Below are 18,961 nucleotides of genomic sequence, written 5' to 3' on the forward strand. Positions count from 1 at the left end.
CTTTAATTGTGTTTGTTCCTGAGAAGTACCTGGGTTTTTTAGACAAGCTAGAACTCGACAGTTGCGATTTGTCTACAAACCTATTTCAGACAATCATTTCTTAAGCTTATTTTTTTCAGACAGCATTTCACTATAGTCAGCACACTTGTATTCACCTAATAATCATTCAATAAACATTTGCTGAATGCATGACTTTGGTAGAGACGCTCAAGATTATATAGAATAAGTGACATAGGGAATTCACAGGTGTAATTTTCTTTCTTTAAAGATTGAGTAACTTGAGGCTGGGCTTCCCAGGTGGCTCAGTGGTAAAGAACACACCTGCCAGTGCAGAAGATGCAGGAGACGTGGGTTCAGACCCTGGGTTGAGAAGATCCCCTGGAGGAGGAAATGGCAACCCACTCCAATATTCTTGCCTGGAAATCCCATGGACAGAGGAGCCTATGGGGCTACAGTCCATAGGGTTGCAAAGAATTGGACACAACTGAATCGACTTAGCACACACAATTATCAAATGAAAAAAAGAAGCTAGTATAATACATTTTAGAGAGGATAATTACCAGAAAACACAATAAAAAATTTAAGTATGTATCTACAGATAGTAGGATTATAGATGATTTTTATACTTTTGCTTCTATATAACTTTATGTATTTTTAAATTTTTGCAATGAATATGAATTTTCTTTTATAATAGAAATTTGTTTTAAAAAAATCAGTGTTACATTTATCGTAAGTCATGGTTACTATTTAAAACTCACGAAAGCTCTGGGTTTGAGGTTTTTCTTTCTCACGTTGTCCCCATATTTTTGGAGACCCAGAGAGTCATATAATATTAGAATTCGAAAAGAAGTATTTGGTATAACCCCCAACCTCAAGCAAAATTCTTGGTAGCCCTGTGTGTTCCCATTTTTTACCTCCACTGATAGGAAAAGCACCCCACGGGGCAGCCATCTTTGGGCAGTTCTAATTTTTAGGAAGCTGTTTCTTATACTAAGCAAAAATATGTCTCCTTATAACTCCTACACGGTAGTCTGATCTTGCTTTAGTGGTCACAGAAAATAAATTCAGATCCTCTTTCACATCCCAGCCCTTCACATAGAAACCCTAAGTCAGCATTTCTCACGTTTTGTGATACAGATTACCTGGGAGATTGTTGAAAAGCAGAGGCTTAAGCCCCACCCCAGAATTGGCATCTCTGGGGAGTGGGGCCAGATGTGCATCTGGGTGACTAGTGGGTAAGCAGCCAGGAAGTCACACATGTTCATCAGAGATTTGACACTGGATATGATTATATTTCTCTGTAGGGACAATGAGTCACAGAATATAGGGAAACTGTGTATATATTCATTTCACTTTTTCAAAAATGTTCCGTGCCAGAGTTCAGCTTATTGTATATACAACCTTGATTTTGTTTTTTTAAGTTGTTGGAAATGTAGTTTTTAATTATAAAAATGATGCATATTTGCTGTAAAGAATTGTTTTTAGATAAATGTTTTGAAAGCTTGTTTTGTCTTCCATTCCTTTCCCAGAGGTAATTTCTGTTAATAGTTTGGTATATCATTCCAAACTTTTTTCTCTATGTGTAACACACACACACACCCACCCAAGTATGCTTTTGGGTTTTTGATAGAATGAGATCATATTCCTCGTACTGTTTTGCAAGTACACCGAAAGCTCCATGCAGGCACATATTGCAATTTTATTATCACACCTAGAGAAATTAACACTAATTCCTTAATACCATTTAATATTCAGAGTATGCAGATTTCCCTGATCGTCTCATTAATAACTTTTTACAGTTGTTTTGGTTGGTTGAGTCAGGATCATAACAGGATCTGCCCATTGCATTTGACAGATGAGTCTCTCAAGTCTCTTTCATTTTTTTTTACGAAGATATAAACTATGTTTTCAGATATTTTAAGTCCCTCTTAAGCTGTAATGGTTCCTTCTCCCTCATTTTTCTCTTACCATTTATTTGTTGAAAAACCGGGCTTATTTGTCTTTTAGAAATTTCCCATGTTCTGGCTGTGGCTGAGTGTATCCATTCTGTTTTCTGACAGAACAGTGTCATTCTGTTTTGTCTCTTGGTTCCTCTCCTCTCTGCATTTCCCATAAACTGACTGTTGGATTTGAAAGCTTAATCAGATTTAGGTTCAATTTTTTGGTAAGAATACTTTGTAGACACTGCTATGTTTAGCTATGCTGAATGAATTAACTTGCTTTTTTAAAATTAATTTTTATTGGTTCGATATATGATACAGGGTGCTTGGGGCTGGTGCACCAGGATGACTCGGAGGGATGGGATAGGGAGGGAGGTGGGAGGGGGGTTCTGGAAGGGGAAAACATGTACACCCATGGTGGATTCATGTCAATGTATGGCAAAACAAATACAATATTGTAAAGTTAAAAAATAGATAAATAAACTAATTTTAAAAAAAATTAAAAAAATAAAAAAATAAAATTAATTTTTATTGGAGTATAGTTGCTCTACAATGTTGCCTTAGTTTCTGCTGTACAACATAGTGGATCAGCTATCAGTAACAGGACTTCTCTGGTAGCTCAGATGGTTAAGAATCTGCCTGCAGTGCAGGAGACCCAGGTTTGATCCCTGGGTCAGGAAGATCTCCTGGAGAAGGGAATGGCAACCCACTCCAGTATTCTTGCCTGGAGGTCACTACAGAGCATTGAGTAGAGTTCTCTGTGCTATACAGTAGGTTCTCATTAGTTATCTGTTTTATACATTAACTTGCTTTTGTCACTTAATATACTGTGTACATCTTTCCCTGTTGGTACTTATTCCTCCTTTAGCTGCTTAATAATTTCCTACTATGGACTGCCATGATCTATTAAAACGTTGTTAAATATAGATTGTTGGCAGTTTGAAGTTTTGTTTTTTTTTAACAATGCAGTAAATCTATTGAATTCTTAGAGAAGTTCAAAACAGATTAATAAGCTGAGATAGAAAAGGTAAGCTAGTAGTTTACATGTTTAAAAATGTTTAGTTTTATTTTAAAAAAGATCAAGGAAGTAGTCACTGGCCTCTAAAATTTTAATAAATCTCTAATTGCTAAGTAGATTCATTACATATTAGGAGAAAGGCACTCTAAAGAAGAGTTGGCTTGTCTTTGCTATATCTTTGGATTTGATGTATCTTTGGATTTGATGTGTTTCATTCCAGAAAAGAATGATGGGTGATGTGAGGAAAGGTATGTGTCGGATATCATCGTGACATCCGATATATGATATATGATATCATCGTGCCCTCCCCCAGCAGATGGATGGAAATATAGTTGTTTGGTTTTCAGAAGGGGAGGAATGTAGTGTGTGCTGTACCATTTAAGCATTTATTTTTAATTTATTCACCCATCCATTTGGTTAATTTATCTCAGATACACAGCCAGTCAAGAATCTGCATATAGTATTGGAAATAAAAGATAAACCAAAATCCTTTCTGGTTTTTAGTGTACTTATTTATAAAATGGGAATAATTACAGTTTTCACCAGCTCATTGTGATGTCATATAATGATAATATATGTATTTGATGTGACTTTCTCTATTTAAACCTAAGAAATTTTAAAAACGCAAACTCTTAGAGCTGTTTTTATCTGGGAGGACACTGTATTTATGTTTTTCTTTTTCTTTTAGTTATAGGTAAACATTGGAAACTCCATATGATAAGCCAGTATTTCTACAGAAAAATGGCAGAGAAGTCAGTATTGAATGTAGCAAATCGGCATTCTTCTTCTGGAAAAACTATCCTAGGCCTCTTTGTTATCTTGGGTGATGCCATACTCCAAGTGGACTAATCTGAAATTCTTCCACCTAGAGATAATGTATAAGCCTTAGAACTCGTTCTCACGTTGCTACTTATGTACATAATTAAAGATCTAAGTTAAAAAAATTATCCTTTTTTTCCTGATATTATTTGAGTGACAGTTTAAGTGTACCTGATGTCCCTTCCCTGTGTGTATATGTGGTATGTGTCTGAGTGTACATGTATGTGTGTACATGTTATATGTGTGCGTGTGTGTGTTAAGGAAAACCACCCACTCTTCTTAGCATCAGCTGGCAGTCTCCAAAGGTTGTATTAAGAAGAGTGGCTCTAGGGGACATAGGTTCGATCCCTGTTCAGGGAACTAAGATTCCACATGCTGTGGAGCAACTAAGCCTGTGAGCCACAACTATAGAGTCCATGTGCTCTGGAGCCTGCTCAACCCAACTAGAGAGAAGCCCAAGCACCATGAAAAGCCTGCACGCCACAGCTAAGACCCAATTCAGTCAAAAATAGGTAAACAAACTTTTTTTAAATAAGAAAAGAAGAGTGGGTCTAGAGCTGAGAGATCATGCTTCCATCACCAGCCCAAGGAACAAAACTTGTAAGTAGTAGTTTGCCTGACCCTAATGAGAAGACATACAAAAGAAAACAATGACCACGACCCCTTGTTTTGTGCCATTGCCTCCCAGCTTGTATAGATCTTCCGGTTCTTGACTGCCATGGGAGACATGTAATGCAGTAATCTCTGTCCTCTGCCGGTGGAGGAATGGTATGTGGTTGTGTGTTGGTTCTCTGTATATAGGCCTTGTGTTTGCCTTTGTGACCTCTTAATACACAGCTCATTGAACTCCATCTTCCCAGAGCTTGTGGGAATGGCAGGAGTCTCTTTTGACTTGTCAGCCAGCCAGGAGGGGTGGCGGGGGAAACTATATGAAGGAGAATTGAGACTTTCAATCAGACTTAAAAATTACAAGTCACCTTTGTATTCTTGCAGCATCAATATAATTCCTAAATTGTTGATCTTCGAGAACTGATAGCAGCTGGTAAGATAGCAATACACAAATGGAACATGCACATGTTAATATTAAATACAATCAATAGAACCAAGATGCCAGGAATGGTGCCAGCATTGTTACTGGATTAATGAGCCAAAGCATATTTGTCTCTAGAATAATCCCCCAAGTGACCCAGAAATCTTTTATTTCCTTTTATACTGAAATACATTTGTGTTACCATATCAATCAACCAAATATATTAAAGCTATGCCTAAATTATCTCGTTATAAACATACTATTACTGTTTCAGGCTTTTCTCATTGGCTTGGCTTCCTACATCACCTCCAGAAAGTAGAGAATCCACAGGTTTCTTTGTTCTTGATCTAGAGAAGATGAAGGGATGGCCCCCACCACAGTGTGCTTGGGAGATCTTCAATCAAAAGGTGTTTCAGTGCCTCCTAACTGGAAGGTATTTACTTCTGATTTGAACACTTTGATTCCACTGAAGCATTACTTTGAAACTTCTTAACTCCTCCAAGGAGGGGAAGATGGAAGTAGGTCTCACAGAGCCAGTACCCAGTAGTTTCTGGTCCATATTTAGGATAACAAGGGAATCACCTCCCACCCACGGTAACTCAGTTGCTTTTTATACTGTCATCTTTTCCTTTCATGATTGTTTGGATTTAATGCTGCCTTTGTTTGTATTTAATAATTTTTGCCTGCCTTTCATGAACTTTGAACTGTAGAGTATATAAAATTTGAGTATTAGAATATGTTGCATTTGCCTAGCTGTTTATACTCTAATAGTGGGCTTCCCAGGTGGTGCTAGTGGTAAAGAACCTACCTGCCAGTACAGGAGATGTAAGAGGCGTGGGTTCAATCCCTGGGTCAGAAAGATCCCCTGGAGGAAGGCATGGCAACCCACTCCAGTATTCTTGCCTGGAGAATCCCATGGACAGAGATGCCTGGTAGGCTACAGTCCATGGGGTCACAAAGAGTTGGACATGACTGAGCAACTAACACTTTAACTTCACTTTATACTTGTCAGAGTACCATTTTGTATCTTTCCTTTTTGGCTTATTTCCTTACCTCAGTGCATTTGTACTGTTTGTTTTTTTTTTTATCCTGAGTTCTCTATTTACAGTTACACTTTTTATTCTGTTTCTTATAAGCTTTTTTTTCTTATAATAAGACTGACTCTTGGGGACTTCCCTGGCAGACCAGTGATTAAGACTCCATGCCTCTACTGCAGCGGGCACAGGTTCAAACTCTAATCAGGGTACTAGGGTACTAAGATCCCACATGCTGCACAGCATGGCCAAAAAAACCCAAACCAAAACAAGACTGACTCTCAATGCAATTTATCTGTAACTTAATCAGGGTAGTTCTGTTTGGGTAACTTTAATGCTTTGGAGGAAGCTTCTTTACCATACAGCATGATCTAAGCTTCTCTGAAGAGACAAATGTGGCACGCTCTGTTCTGTGATAATATGTCCTAAGAAAGATTGCTGTGTCAAAAATCAAGATTTAAAAGCAGTTGTTTCAGTGGGGGGAAAAAGAGACTAGTGATACTAGAGAATGCCTTCATCACTCTTGTCACCCATTGTCACACCTTGGGACAAAGTTACAGTAATAGTAGTAGAAGAATTGAGGCCAGCTGAGAGACCACCCACCCAGGCTGTGGAGTAGCAGGTGCCTGGGCCTCTGGGTCAGCAGCTTTTGTGCTAAGTGCAGGGCTGGATTCCAGCCCAGTGGTGGCCCATGTGATGCAAATGGATCAGTGGCATTATATCTAAATGGTCCAAAGAAAATTCAAAATGTATGTATAATGCCTGTGTTCACATATAAAGATAGAAAAATGCAACTTACTTGTGGTTAAATGGCAAATCTGTGACATCACATCACTTTGCCAACGAAGGTCCGTATAGTCAAAGCTATAGTTTTTCCAGTAGTCGAGTATGGATGTGAGAGTTGATCCATAAAGAAGGCTGAGCACTGAAGCATTGCTGCTTTTGAATTGTGATGCTGGAGAAGACTCTTGAGAGTCCCTTGGACAACAAGGAGATCAAACTATTCAATACTAAAGGAAATCAACCCTGAATATTAACTGGAATGACTGAAGCTGAAGCTCCAGTACTTGGGCCACCTGATGCAAAGAGTCGACTCATTGGAAAAGACCTTGATGCTTGGCAAGATGGAAGGCAAAAGGAGAAGGGGGCGGCAGAGGATGAGATGGTTAGATAGCATCACCTACTCAATGGACATGGATTTGAGCATACTCTGGGAGATAGTGGAGGACAGAGTAGCTGGTGTGCTGCAGTCTATGGGCTTGCAAAGAGCTGGACACGACTTAGTAGCTATACAACCAGAACAAAAATGACAGTTAAAATTAGGCCAAGTAATGAGTAATAATGATTTTCATTAGTTTAAAAATATAATTCTGGATCTTCTGTGGTAGTCCAGTGGCTAAGACTCTGCACTCCCAATGCAGGGGGCCTGGGTTCGATCTCTGGTCAGGGAACTAGACCCCACATGCCACAACTAAGACCCAGTGCAGCAAAATCAATAAATAAAAATATTATAAAATAAAAGAACATTTGAGTTCAACAACAACAAAAAGAGATTTTTCCTCATTTTTCTGTCTTGATGAACACACTTTGCACTTACATTTTGAAAAAGGCTGGGTGTTTAGAGGGACATTTCTCTTTGTGACCAGCATTATTCATGATAATTTATATGAGCCGAGGGATTTACTGTGAGTGTTAAGTTTTCACTTTTTAATCTGTTAATGGAATTTTTAAGTTAGTGGAAAAACCACTGTCAGAGGGACCAGCAGTATATTTGTGCAATGAACCCTCATCCGAGGTTTAATTTTAATTAAAAGTCAGTATTTGCAATCATGGTTTGTTCACCACTGAAAGAAACACTTGAGATTTGGGTGTTCACCTTGTCCACTTCCTGTCTGATGTTTTGTTTCCCTTCTGATAGGTTCAGATTTCAAGTCAATAATTAGCCAGCGCATAGTTCTAAGGGTACAGTTAGGTCAAACTCCAAACATAACCGAAGTTCAGGCTTATTTATGTTTACAAAATGATAGCCAAGCAAATTTCTCAGGGGGAGAAAAGTTTGTTTTCATAAACAAGTGTTTCACATTTTGTTCAGTGCTGAGTCACCTGTATTTCACATTTAAGGGCCTTTATCTTCTTAATCAGCTCTACAGCTTCGTTGCTCGTCTTTAGCTATGACTCTTGAAGGCAAAAGAAAAGCGAAGGAAGTGACTCTGTTTCCTGCCGACCCTCTCACCTGTGAAGTAGTCTTCACACTCAGCATTGGCAGGGTCAGTCCACAAACTCTCTCTCCTCTCAGATACACGCTGAAGGTACACTGAAGAGTCCTTTCAGTGCTGGCCTGTCTTGGGAGTGTACAAGACAGGTGGAAGAAAAGGCAAAAGGCAAAGAAGGAGGAAAATATAGGATGCAAAGGCTGCTCTGACACTCAGAAGTAAAGTCATATGCTTATTTGGCACAGTACTGGGATTTTGTTAGTGATTCCAAATTTGAGTGTGGTTGGAGGAATGATTTTATATCCTTTTGTTCACTACAGGGAAAATAGCAGCTTTTAAAGATCAACCATCTCATTTATCTTCCATAGCTCTTCTGAATTATGAAAAACAGCTTTCAGGTAATGATAGAGTCTGAACACATACATTATTTTCTCTGGAAACCCCAGGAAGATGAGAGGAAAGGGGTTGTTAAGATGGCACTAGTGCCCTAGGAAAGGGTAGAGAGAGGCAGACAATACGACTTCTGTTTTTTACAGCAGACTTAATGGAACTGTTCAGCTCTTGAAACCCTGTACCCACATAACATTGACGTAAAGAAAAATAATGAAAACACTTAAAAACAAATTCTAAGAAAAGGAAGGAAGTTAGTATTAAAAGTCTCATGTTTACTTTGTACATTTTGATTTCATGTGTCCAGTGGGGCCCCTCCTGTGATGAATGCATTGTGATACATTTCTCCCCATTTTTTAAAGTTTGAGAAGGTTATGGTGTGTCTTTGTCTTTATGGCATTTTGTGGTTGATATCGGTGATTCATTTTCTGAGTCCTTCATCAGGAATGTAACCCTCTATTGCAGCATTGCTCAGAGTGGGGCTGTGATGCACTGGGGGGCACGTTTTCCAGAATAGGAAGTCCATTGTTTCCTTTCCTTAACCTTTGAGGATACCCATAGACATTGGATTTGTTTCATTGTCACCTACCTGAGGGTACGTGTCCCTGTGTTTCCCTATGTTTCTGACTTCCAAAACAGAGAAGATTGGACTGAGTACTCTGTAAAGACCTTCAATCCCTGTAACTTCCTCTTTGGATTTATTAATAATCAGTTGAGTGCATGGTCTAGATATTTTGTTTTGATAGGGAGGAGAAATACAGTTTACAATTCAGATGCAAAGACAAAGCAAGTACACAATCAGAATAATTACAGGGGAGCAGCATTATACCATACAGATTAACTATCTTATAGACAGTGATTCTGTATATTGGTCTTGTGCAAATAAGCACCCAAGGATATTTGTTTTTTAGAGAAGCAAGTCGAGTAATCAGAGGAAACAAGCCTGGTAAAACAGGACATTGAATGAGTGATTTTACTTGTATTTCATTAGGACCTAACTTGTGCTCTGTGTGTGATCGCTGTTTCTCCTTGGAACACCTTCCACAGGAAGTTCAGCAGGAGTTAGCCTGGGGTTGGGCTTTTGAGGCACCCTTGTTGTATTCTTCTAGCTTATTCCTTAATGTTATTGCACATGTGTTGTTATTGCATATAGACAAGATTTAATCTCTTAATACTTTCAGTATGAATAAGAATTTAAATGTCTGGCTAAGAGTAATACCAGTTGAGATACTGCAGGTTGTGCTTTAATGAATAGATATACTTAATTTGAAATTAGAAACTTCCCTGACAGTCCAGTGATTAAGACACCATGCTTCCTCTGCAGGGAGCATGGGTTCAATCCCTAGTGAGGAAGCGAAGATCCTGCATGCTGCATGTACCCCCCAAAAATAGGAAAAAAATTAAAATTAATACCCATTTGCATAGTAAGGTATACCACTGTCCTTTAAAAATCTTTTTGCTTTTTTTTAAATAGCATCCCATTGTATGAATATTCCACATTTTACTTGTCCGTTCCCCCTATTGGTAGACATTTAGATTTTTTTAATTGTTAAATACAGTCTGCATTAAACATTCTTTTGCACACCCAAAAAGAAAAATCTCTTAGCTTAAACACACACCATGCAATATCTACTGTTGTAATATACTTAAAAAATTCATTGATAGTATAAACTTCATCTCACTAAAGTAATGACAAAATCAGACTATTACTAGACCCCAAGTTTGAATGTTTCCTTAAGTAAACTTCAAATTAGAGCTTGAGTGAATGTCATGGCTTCTGTGCAGTAAGAGAATTAACCTCGCAGTTCTGAGACTGCGGTCTCCAGAGAGACCTCAGGGTTGGCCCTTAGGAAACTCAGCTTCTCAGAAGTCCCCAATCTGATAAAGACTGGGACACCAGATTCTGCTCTGTCAGATCACTTAGATTGTTTGTGCAAATGCTCTGATTTATGGTAAACATTTGATTTCCTTCTGGGGATCATGAATTTTGGTAGTTGCTGGGCAGGGGCTGCCTCTGTGACCAGCTTCCAGTGAGAACCGTGGCTGCTGAGTCTCTGTAATTGGCTTCTCTACAGCAGAAGCACTGCATGTGTTAAGCTGCAGTTTTTGTACTGGAGAAAGGAAAATGCTCATGTATCCCTCCCAGGCTGGGAGAGCGAGAGCCTCTGAAGCTTGTGCATGCATTTCTCCAGATTCTGCCCTTGTCTTTTTTCCTTGCTGGCCTTGTGTACCCTTTGCTGTGATAAACCTACACGACAAGGAGAACTGTATGCTGTCCTGTGAGTCACCTCAGCGAATTGTTGCATGTGTGGGTAACCTTGGGGACCCCCCAAAACAGCATATCAAAATGGTATTTGTTTTATTTATGTTGTGCCATCTCCCTCTGCTTTAGAGGAAAAAAATAAAAAGACTATTATATTTATATTAAATATTTCCAGGTAACAGTTTTTTAAAATTTTTTTAGAAATTTCTGTGTTTTAATTGGAGGCTAATTACTTTACAATATTGTGGTGGTTTTTGCCATACATTGACATGAATCAGCCACGGGTGTACATGTGTCCCCCCATCCTGAACCCCCCCCCTCCAAACTCTCTCTCCACTCTGTCCCTCTGGGTTGTCCCAGAGCACCAGCTTTCAGTGCCCTGCTTCATGCATTGAATTTGCACTGGTCATCTATTTTACATAGACATGTTTCAATGCTATTCTCTCACATCATCCCACCCTTGCCTTCTCCCAAGTCTGTTCTTTGTATCTGTGTGTATTTTGATGTCTTGCATAAAGGGTCATTGTTACCATCTTTCTAAATTCCATATATACGCGTTAATATACTGTGTTGGTGTTTCTCTTTCTGACTTACTTCACTCTGTATAATAGGCTCCAGTTTCATCTACCTCATTAGAACTGACTCAAATGCACTCTCTTTTTATAGCTGAGTAATATTCCATTATGTATATGTACCACAGCTTCCTGATGCATTCGTCTGCTGATGGACATCTAGGTTGCTTCCATGTCCTGGCTATTGTAAACAGTGCTCCGATGAACACTGGGGTACATGTGTCTCTTTCAATTCTGATTTCCTCAGTGTGTATGCCCAGCAGTGGGATTGCTGGGTCGTATGGCAGTTCTATTTCCAGTTTTTTAAGGAGTCTCCACACTGTTCTCCATAGTGGCTGTACTAGTTTGCATTCCCACCAACAGTGTAAGAGGGTTCCCTTTTCTCCACATCCTCTCTAGCATTTATTGCTTGTAGACTTTTTGATGGCAGCCATTCTGACCAGCGTGAGATGGTACCTCATTGTGGCTTTGATTTGCATTTCTCTGATAATGAGTGATGTTGAGCATCTTTTCATGTGTTTGTTAGCCATCTGTATGTCTTCTTTGGAGAAATATCTGTTTAGTTCTTTGGCCCATGTTTTGATTGGGGTTTATTTTTCTGGAATTGAGCTGGGTGAGCTGCTTGTATATTTTGGAGATTAATTCTTTGTCAGTTATTTAGTTTGCTATTATTTTCTCCCATTCTGATGGCTGCCTTTTCACCTTGCTTATTGTTTCCTTCATTATGCAAAAGTTTTTAGGTTTAATTAGGTTCCATTTGTTTGTTTTTGTTTTTATTTCCATTACTCTGGGAGGTGGGTCATAGAGGATCTTGCTGTGGTTTATGTCAGAGAGTGTTCTGCCTATGTTTTCCTCTAGGAGTTTTATTGTTTCTGGTCTTACATTTAGATCTTTAATCCATTTTGAGTTTATTTTGTGTATGGTGTTAGAAAGTGTTCTAGTTTCATTCTTTTACAGGTGGTTGACCAGTTTTCCTAGCACCACTTGAAGACATTAAAACAGTTTTTATTCATCTTCCTCAAGCAAAGAGAAAGTAGTTTTTGAAAGCCACTGAAAACTCTAAGCTCCCTTGTTTAGACCAAATTAGTGATTGGATTTTTTTTTTCCTGATTCTTACAATAGAGTCTTTCTTCTTCCTCACGCTATGGAGGCAAACTGTTTGGGCTAGTTCATAAGTAAATAGGTCATAAACTGTACTCCATTCAAAAGTGACGTACTTCTGAAAGCATTTATTTGTCCTACAGAGAGAGCACTAGCTCATTTCAAAAATATTGTTCTCAGCCTAGATCAGAATGCTAAAGAGCACACATTGCACATTTTGTTTTAAACACAATAGTTTAATTGTTTGTTTTTTGATGGTGCCATAACTGTTTCCCTGGAAAAGCACTACCAAATAGGTAAGACTTTTAGACTGTGGGATCATAGACCTAAATGTAAGAGCTAAAATCAGAACTCTGAGAAAACAACATAAGAGTAGATTGACTCTTGGTAAAGGAGTAAATCATGACCTTGGATTGGGCAATGGTTCCTTTGATACAATAACAAAAGCACAAGTGAAAGAACAGAGAAATTGGGCTGCCTCAAAATTTAAAAACTCGAGTGCTTATAAACAGTACTTTCAAGAAAATTAGAAGATGACCTATTATATATATATAACAGATTCACTTTGCTATACACCTGAAACTAACACAACATTATAAATCAACTATACTCCAATAAAAATTATAAAAAAGAAGACAGCCCATTGAATGTGGAAAATATTTGTAAGACGTATATGATAAGGGACTGTGTTCAGATATATGAAGAACATTTACAACTCAACAATAGAAAGACAAATAACTTGATTAAAACTAGGCAAGGGATTTGAATAGACGTTTTTCCAAAGAATATTTACAAATGGCCAATAAATACATGAAAAAGATGATCATGAGAATTCCTTGGTGGTCCAGTGGTTACAACTCCTTGCTTTCACTGCCAAGAGCCCAGGTTCATTTACTGATTCGGGAACTAAGATCCCACAAGCTGCACAGCACAGACAAAAAGAAAGATGTTCAACGTCTTCAGTTATTAGGAGAATACAAATGAAGACCACAGTGAGATACCACATCACATCTACTAGGATGGCTATAATAAATGGGGAGAATGTGGAGAAGACAGTCCAGCAGTTCCTCAAAATACTGAGCCTAGAGTTTTCGTATGACCCAGAAATTCCAGCTGTATACCCAAGAGAAATGAAAACATGGTCTTCATGAAAACTTGTGTACAAATGTCCACAGCACCATTATTCATAACAGCCAAACAGTGGAAACAACCGAATGTCCATCAACAGATGAATGGATAAACTAAATGTATTTTCACACAGTGGAATATTATTCAGCCATGGAAAGGAATAACGTACTGATAAAGGCTACACTGATGACACTTTAAAACCTTATGCTAAGTGAAAGCAATGAGTCACATATTGTAAACCATATATTGTATGATTCCATTTATTTGAAATGTCTATAATTGGCAAATCCATAGAGAAAGAAAGTAAATTAGTGCTTGCTTAGGACTATGGAGGGTGGGAGTGGCGTTAACTATTATCAGTCAGGGTTCAACTAGAGAAACAGAACAGCTAGGAGATATATATATAGAGAGAGGTTTACTGCAAGGAATTGGCTTAGTGATTGTGAGGTCAGCTAGACAAGTCTAAAATCAATAGGGCTGAGCATCAGGAAAGGCAGGCTAGAACTCTCAGGTGTGAACTGAAGCTGTCGTTCATAAGTGAAATTGCTTCTTCAGGGAAACCTCAGTTCTTCTCTTAGGCCTTTTGACTGATTGAACCAGGCCCACTTAGATTAAAGCCAACTGATTATGGACTGTGCTGCTGCTGCTAAGTCGCTTCAGTCGTGTCCGACTCTGTGCGACCCCATAGACGGCAGCCCACCAGGCTCCGCCATCCCTGGGATTCTCCAGGCAAGAACACTGGAGTGGGTTGCCATTTCCTTCTCCAGTGTATGAAAGGGAAAAGTGAAAGTGAAGTCGCTCAGTCATGTCCGACTCTTAGCAACCCCATGGACTGTAGCCTACCAGGCTCCTCCGTCCACGGGATTTTCCAGGCAAGAGTACTGGAGTGGGGTGCCATTGCCTTCTCCAATTATGGACTGTAATCACACCTATAAAATAACTTTCACAGCAGTTCCCGGATTAGTGTTTAATTGGATACTTAGGGGCTATAGTCTAGCCAAGTTGATACATAAACCTGACCATTGTTGGCTAGAACATGTGGGACATGGAGGGAAAGTGACTGCAAATGTTTTTTTTGAGATCATGAAAATCTAAAATTGTGGCAATGGTTACACAACTCTAAATATATAGAAAACTTTTGAATTGTACAGTTTAAATGGGCAAATTGTATGGTTTGTGAATTATATTTCAGTAAAGATATTTTTCATTGAGATAGACAAGGAAGGTCATGGCCAACCTAGATAGCATAATTAAAAGCAGAGACATTACTTTGCCAACAAAAGTCCGTCTAGTCAAGGCTATGGTTTTTCCAGTGGTCATGTATGAATGTGAGAGTTGAACGGTGAAGAAAGCTGAGCGCCACAGAATTGATGCTTTTGAAATGTGGTGTTGGAGAAGACTCTTGAGAGTCCCTTGGACTGCAAGGAGATCCAATCAGTCCATCCTAAAAGAGATCAATCCTGGGTGTTCATTGGAAGGACTGATGTTGAAGCTGAAACTTCAATACTTTGGCCACCTGATGCGAAGAGTTGACTCATTGGAAAAGACCCTAATGCTGCATAGGATTGGGGGCAGGAGGAGAAGGGGACGACAGAGGATGAGATGGTTGGATGGCATCACTGACTCGATGGACATGGGTTTGGGTAGACTCCGGGAGTTGGTGATGGACAGAGAGGCCTGGCGTGCTGCAATTCATGGGGTCGCAAAGAGTCGGACACAATTGAGCAACTGAACTGAACTGAACTGAACTGAAAGATATTTTTAAAAAGACTGTGTATGTATATGCATACCTGTGTTTATAGCAACACTATTCACAATAGCCAGGAGGTGGAAGCAACCCAAATGCCCATCAACGGATAAGTAAAATGTAATATACTGATAAATGGAATATTAGCCTTAAAAAGGAAGAAAATCTAGGGACTTCCCTAGTGGTTCAGTGGATAAGATTCTGCACTCCTAATACCAGGGCTCAGGTTTGATCCCTGGTCAGAGAACTAGATCCCACATGCGGCAACTAAGAGTTCAGATGTCACAACTGAAGATCCTGCATGCTGCAGTGAAGAGCGAAGATCTTGTGTGCTGCAACTAAAACCTGGTGCAGCCAAATAAATAAAAATAAATGTTAAAAAATATAGCATTCCTTCTTTATTTAATAAAAAAAGAAAATCTAAAACAGAAGTATTTTTAAAAAGGAAGGAAATCCTGTCAACATGCTACAATGTGGATGAACCTTGAGGACATTATGCTAAGTCACCAAAGGACAAATACTGTGCAATTCCAATGGTAAGTATCTAAAATACAGTAGTCCCCCCTTATCCACAGTTTCACTTTCTGCAGTTTCAGTTACCCACAGTCAATCAAGTTCCAAATATATTAAAAGCCAAATTCCAGAAATAAACAATTCATAAATTTTAAATCCCTTTTATGAGTAGTGTGATGAAATCTTATCTGATCCCACCTGGGACATAAATCATCTCTTTATCCCAAGTATCTATGGTGTGTATACTAACTGTCCATTAATACCTTAGTGGGTGTCTCAGTTACCAGATTGACTGTCGCAGGATTGCAGTGCTTGTATTCAGGTACAGTACAGGCATACAGAGATACAGCAGATTCAATTCCAGACTACTGCAGTAAAGTGAATATCACAATAAGTCAAGTCACACGAATTTTTTGATTACCCAGTACATACAAAAGTTGTGTTTATACTGTACTGTAGTCTATAAGTATGCAATGGCATTTTGTCTAAAAAAGCAATATATGTATCTTAATTACAATACTTTATTAATAAGAAATGCTGACTGAGATGTCCCTGGTGGTCCAGTGGCTAAGACTGCGCTCCCAGTATAGAGGGTCCAGGTTTGATCCCTGGTCAAGGAACTAGATCCCACACGCTGCAACTAAGAGTTCACATCCTGCATGCCACAACTAAGACAAGGTGCAGCCACATAAACAGATAAAGAAATAAACATGCTGACTATTATCAGCCTTCAGGAAATCATAATCTTTTTGTAATAGTAACATCACAGGTGACCATAACAAATGATAATGAAAAAGTTTGAAATACTGCAAGAATTACCAAAATGTGACACAGAGACACAAAATGAACAAATGTTTAGAAAAATTGCACCAAAAGACTTGCCTGACACCGTGTTGCCACAAACCTTCAATTTGTAAAAAATGCAGTATCTACAAGGTGCAATAGAATGAGATATGCCTTTATGTATATAGGGTTCTGTGCTATCTGTGGTTTCAGGCATCCATTAGGGGTCTTGGAACAATATATCCCCCAAGGTTAAAGGGGCACGACTATAGTCAAATCATAGAAAAGAAAGAATGGTAGTTGCCAGGAACTAGGGTGAGGGGAAAATGGGGAGTTCTTATTTAATGGGTAATGGTTTCAGATATTTAGAGATGGTGAGTTCACATGATAAAATTTGAGGTAGAGTTGTTTATTTTCCCAGTTACCTGAGACAACTGCTAAAAATCAACTAAAAATCTGGTGTTGAATGATAGAAATGTGACTACTTGGCCCTTCTCTGAGTTTGGCGGACTGCTGCGGGGTCCTCTTCAGGGAAGTGATGCAGAACCCAGACCCGTGGTAGCCACCTGACTGTACCCTGTGGTTTTCTGATACTGTCTGGCTGCGATTTCAGGCTATGAATGGGGAAGAAGAGCAATCCACGATGAAGAGTTGAACCACTTCCTGGTTTGCCTCTTTCATTTTTAAAATCTATTGCCAGTTGTCACAGTTGACAGATTGACCAAAAGGGAGTGGTGGCTGGAGCTGGTGAGGCCAAGCAGGCCAGGCCCAGTGGTTCTCAGTGAGGTGATTCCGCGCCCCCCACCCCCAGGTGACAGTGTCTGGAGACATTTCTGATTTCTCAAGTTAGAGTGGATGCTACTAGATCTTGTGGGCAGAGGCCAGGGATACTATTGATCTTCCACCAACCCACAGGACAGCCTCACAACAAAGAATGATCTATCCCCAAATGTCAGTAGTGCTGGCGGTGAGCAACCCTGCCCTGGACCTTTCTAAGACTAGCTCCTTGACATCTAGGTCTTGACCTAAATCGATCTTTGGTTGGCTGGGTTTCAGTCAACCAATGTAAGGTAGCTTTATTTTCCATCTGCATTATCACTATACTTTGTCTATCTTTTATCTACACCATCTCTTCCCCACATACAATATACTAATATAAATTCCAAAAGTCTCCAGAGCTTAGAGACCTGGTTCCTCCTCACTGCTATATCTCCAGCTTCTTGCATAGTCTTTGGGACATAGTGAGATGGAGTCAATATGTTTCATCAATGAATGAAATGGATTTAACTTGCTCTAGCCACTTGGCCTCCTCCCTGCTCCCCAAGGCATGCTAACTGCTCTTTCTTAATCCTAAAGCCCCTGGTCCCTTCTTGCCTCCCCAGTTCCTCCTCCTGCCATGGTGGGATTTGAGGAGGAGCAAAATTCCTGGGGGAGGCAGACCTGCAGGGCTCAGGGGAAGTCTCTGGAGCATGCACCATCAGGGAGAAGAAGGACTCATGGGAGACAAGCTAAATGGCAAAGGGTAGGATGGGGGAGTCTGAGTCTGCCTGGTCTCCATTTTGGGTGGGAAAGAAGGGAAGGGAAGGGAAGTCGCTCAGTCGTGTCCGACTCTTTGCGACCCCGTGGACTGTAGCCTACCAGGCTCCTCTGTCCATGGGATTCTCCAGGCAAGAATACTGGAGTGGTTTGCCATTTCCTTCTCCAGGGGATCTTCCCGACCCAGGGATCGAACCCAGGTCTCCCGCATTGGAGGCAGACGCTTTAACCTCTGAGCCACCAGGGAAAGAAAGGAACTAATATTTATTGAGTGCCTTTTTGGTGCAGGGCAAAATAATCTCAATCCTTTTAATAATTCTGAGATGAGGACGCTCAAGTTTAGCATAATAAGTTGACATAACTAGCAGGTGGCAGAATTGAGATTTAAAACAAGAATTCTGTGATCCCAAAGGCCAAGCCTATTGTTCAGTCCTTTGGGGAGACCACATAAAATGGGTCCTGTCCTCAAAAGAGCTTCTAATCTTGTGGAAGAGGAGGCAGGTAGGCCCACAAATTAGCATATGAATGTTGTAGATATGATCTCTTCATCAGCTTGGAGTTACAAGTGTCACTTCCTTGTTGTTGTTGTTCAGTCTGTCAGACGTGTCTGACTCTTTGCGACTCCATAGACTGCAGCATGCCAGACTTCCCTGTCCTTCACCATCTCCCAGAGTTTGCTCAGACTCGTGTCCATTGAGTCAGTAATGCTATCTAACCATGTCATCCTCTGCTGCCCGCTTCTCCTGCCTTCAGTCTTTCCCAGCATCAGAGTCTTTTCCAGTGAGTCGACCCTTTATATCAGGTGGCCAAAGTATTGGAGCTTCAGCTTCAGCATCTGTCCTTCCAATGAATATTCAGGGTTGATTTCCTTTAG

The 18,961-nt window shown here is 39.7% G+C and overlaps 1 protein-coding gene across 1 annotated transcript in view; it reads left to right on the forward strand.

Moving 5' to 3' along the window:
* Window positions 1-3,923, forward strand: part of APOO (apolipoprotein O) — a 58,073-nt gene extending 54,150 nt beyond the window's left edge. Inside the window, exon 9 of the mRNA XM_081567947.1 lies at window positions 3,647-3,923. The gene's annotated coding sequence lies outside the window, so the exon portion shown is untranslated. The remainder of the gene's footprint in view (window positions 1-3,646) is intronic.
* The last annotated feature ends 15,038 nt before the right edge of the window (window positions 3,924-18,961 follow it).

This window comes from Giraffa tippelskirchi, chromosome X (genome assembly GCF_054371585.1).
Source record: "Giraffa tippelskirchi isolate mGirTip1 chromosome X, T2T-mGirTip1v1.2.pri, whole genome shotgun sequence".
Classification (NCBI taxonomy): domain Eukaryota; kingdom Metazoa; phylum Chordata; class Mammalia; order Artiodactyla; family Giraffidae; genus Giraffa; species Giraffa tippelskirchi.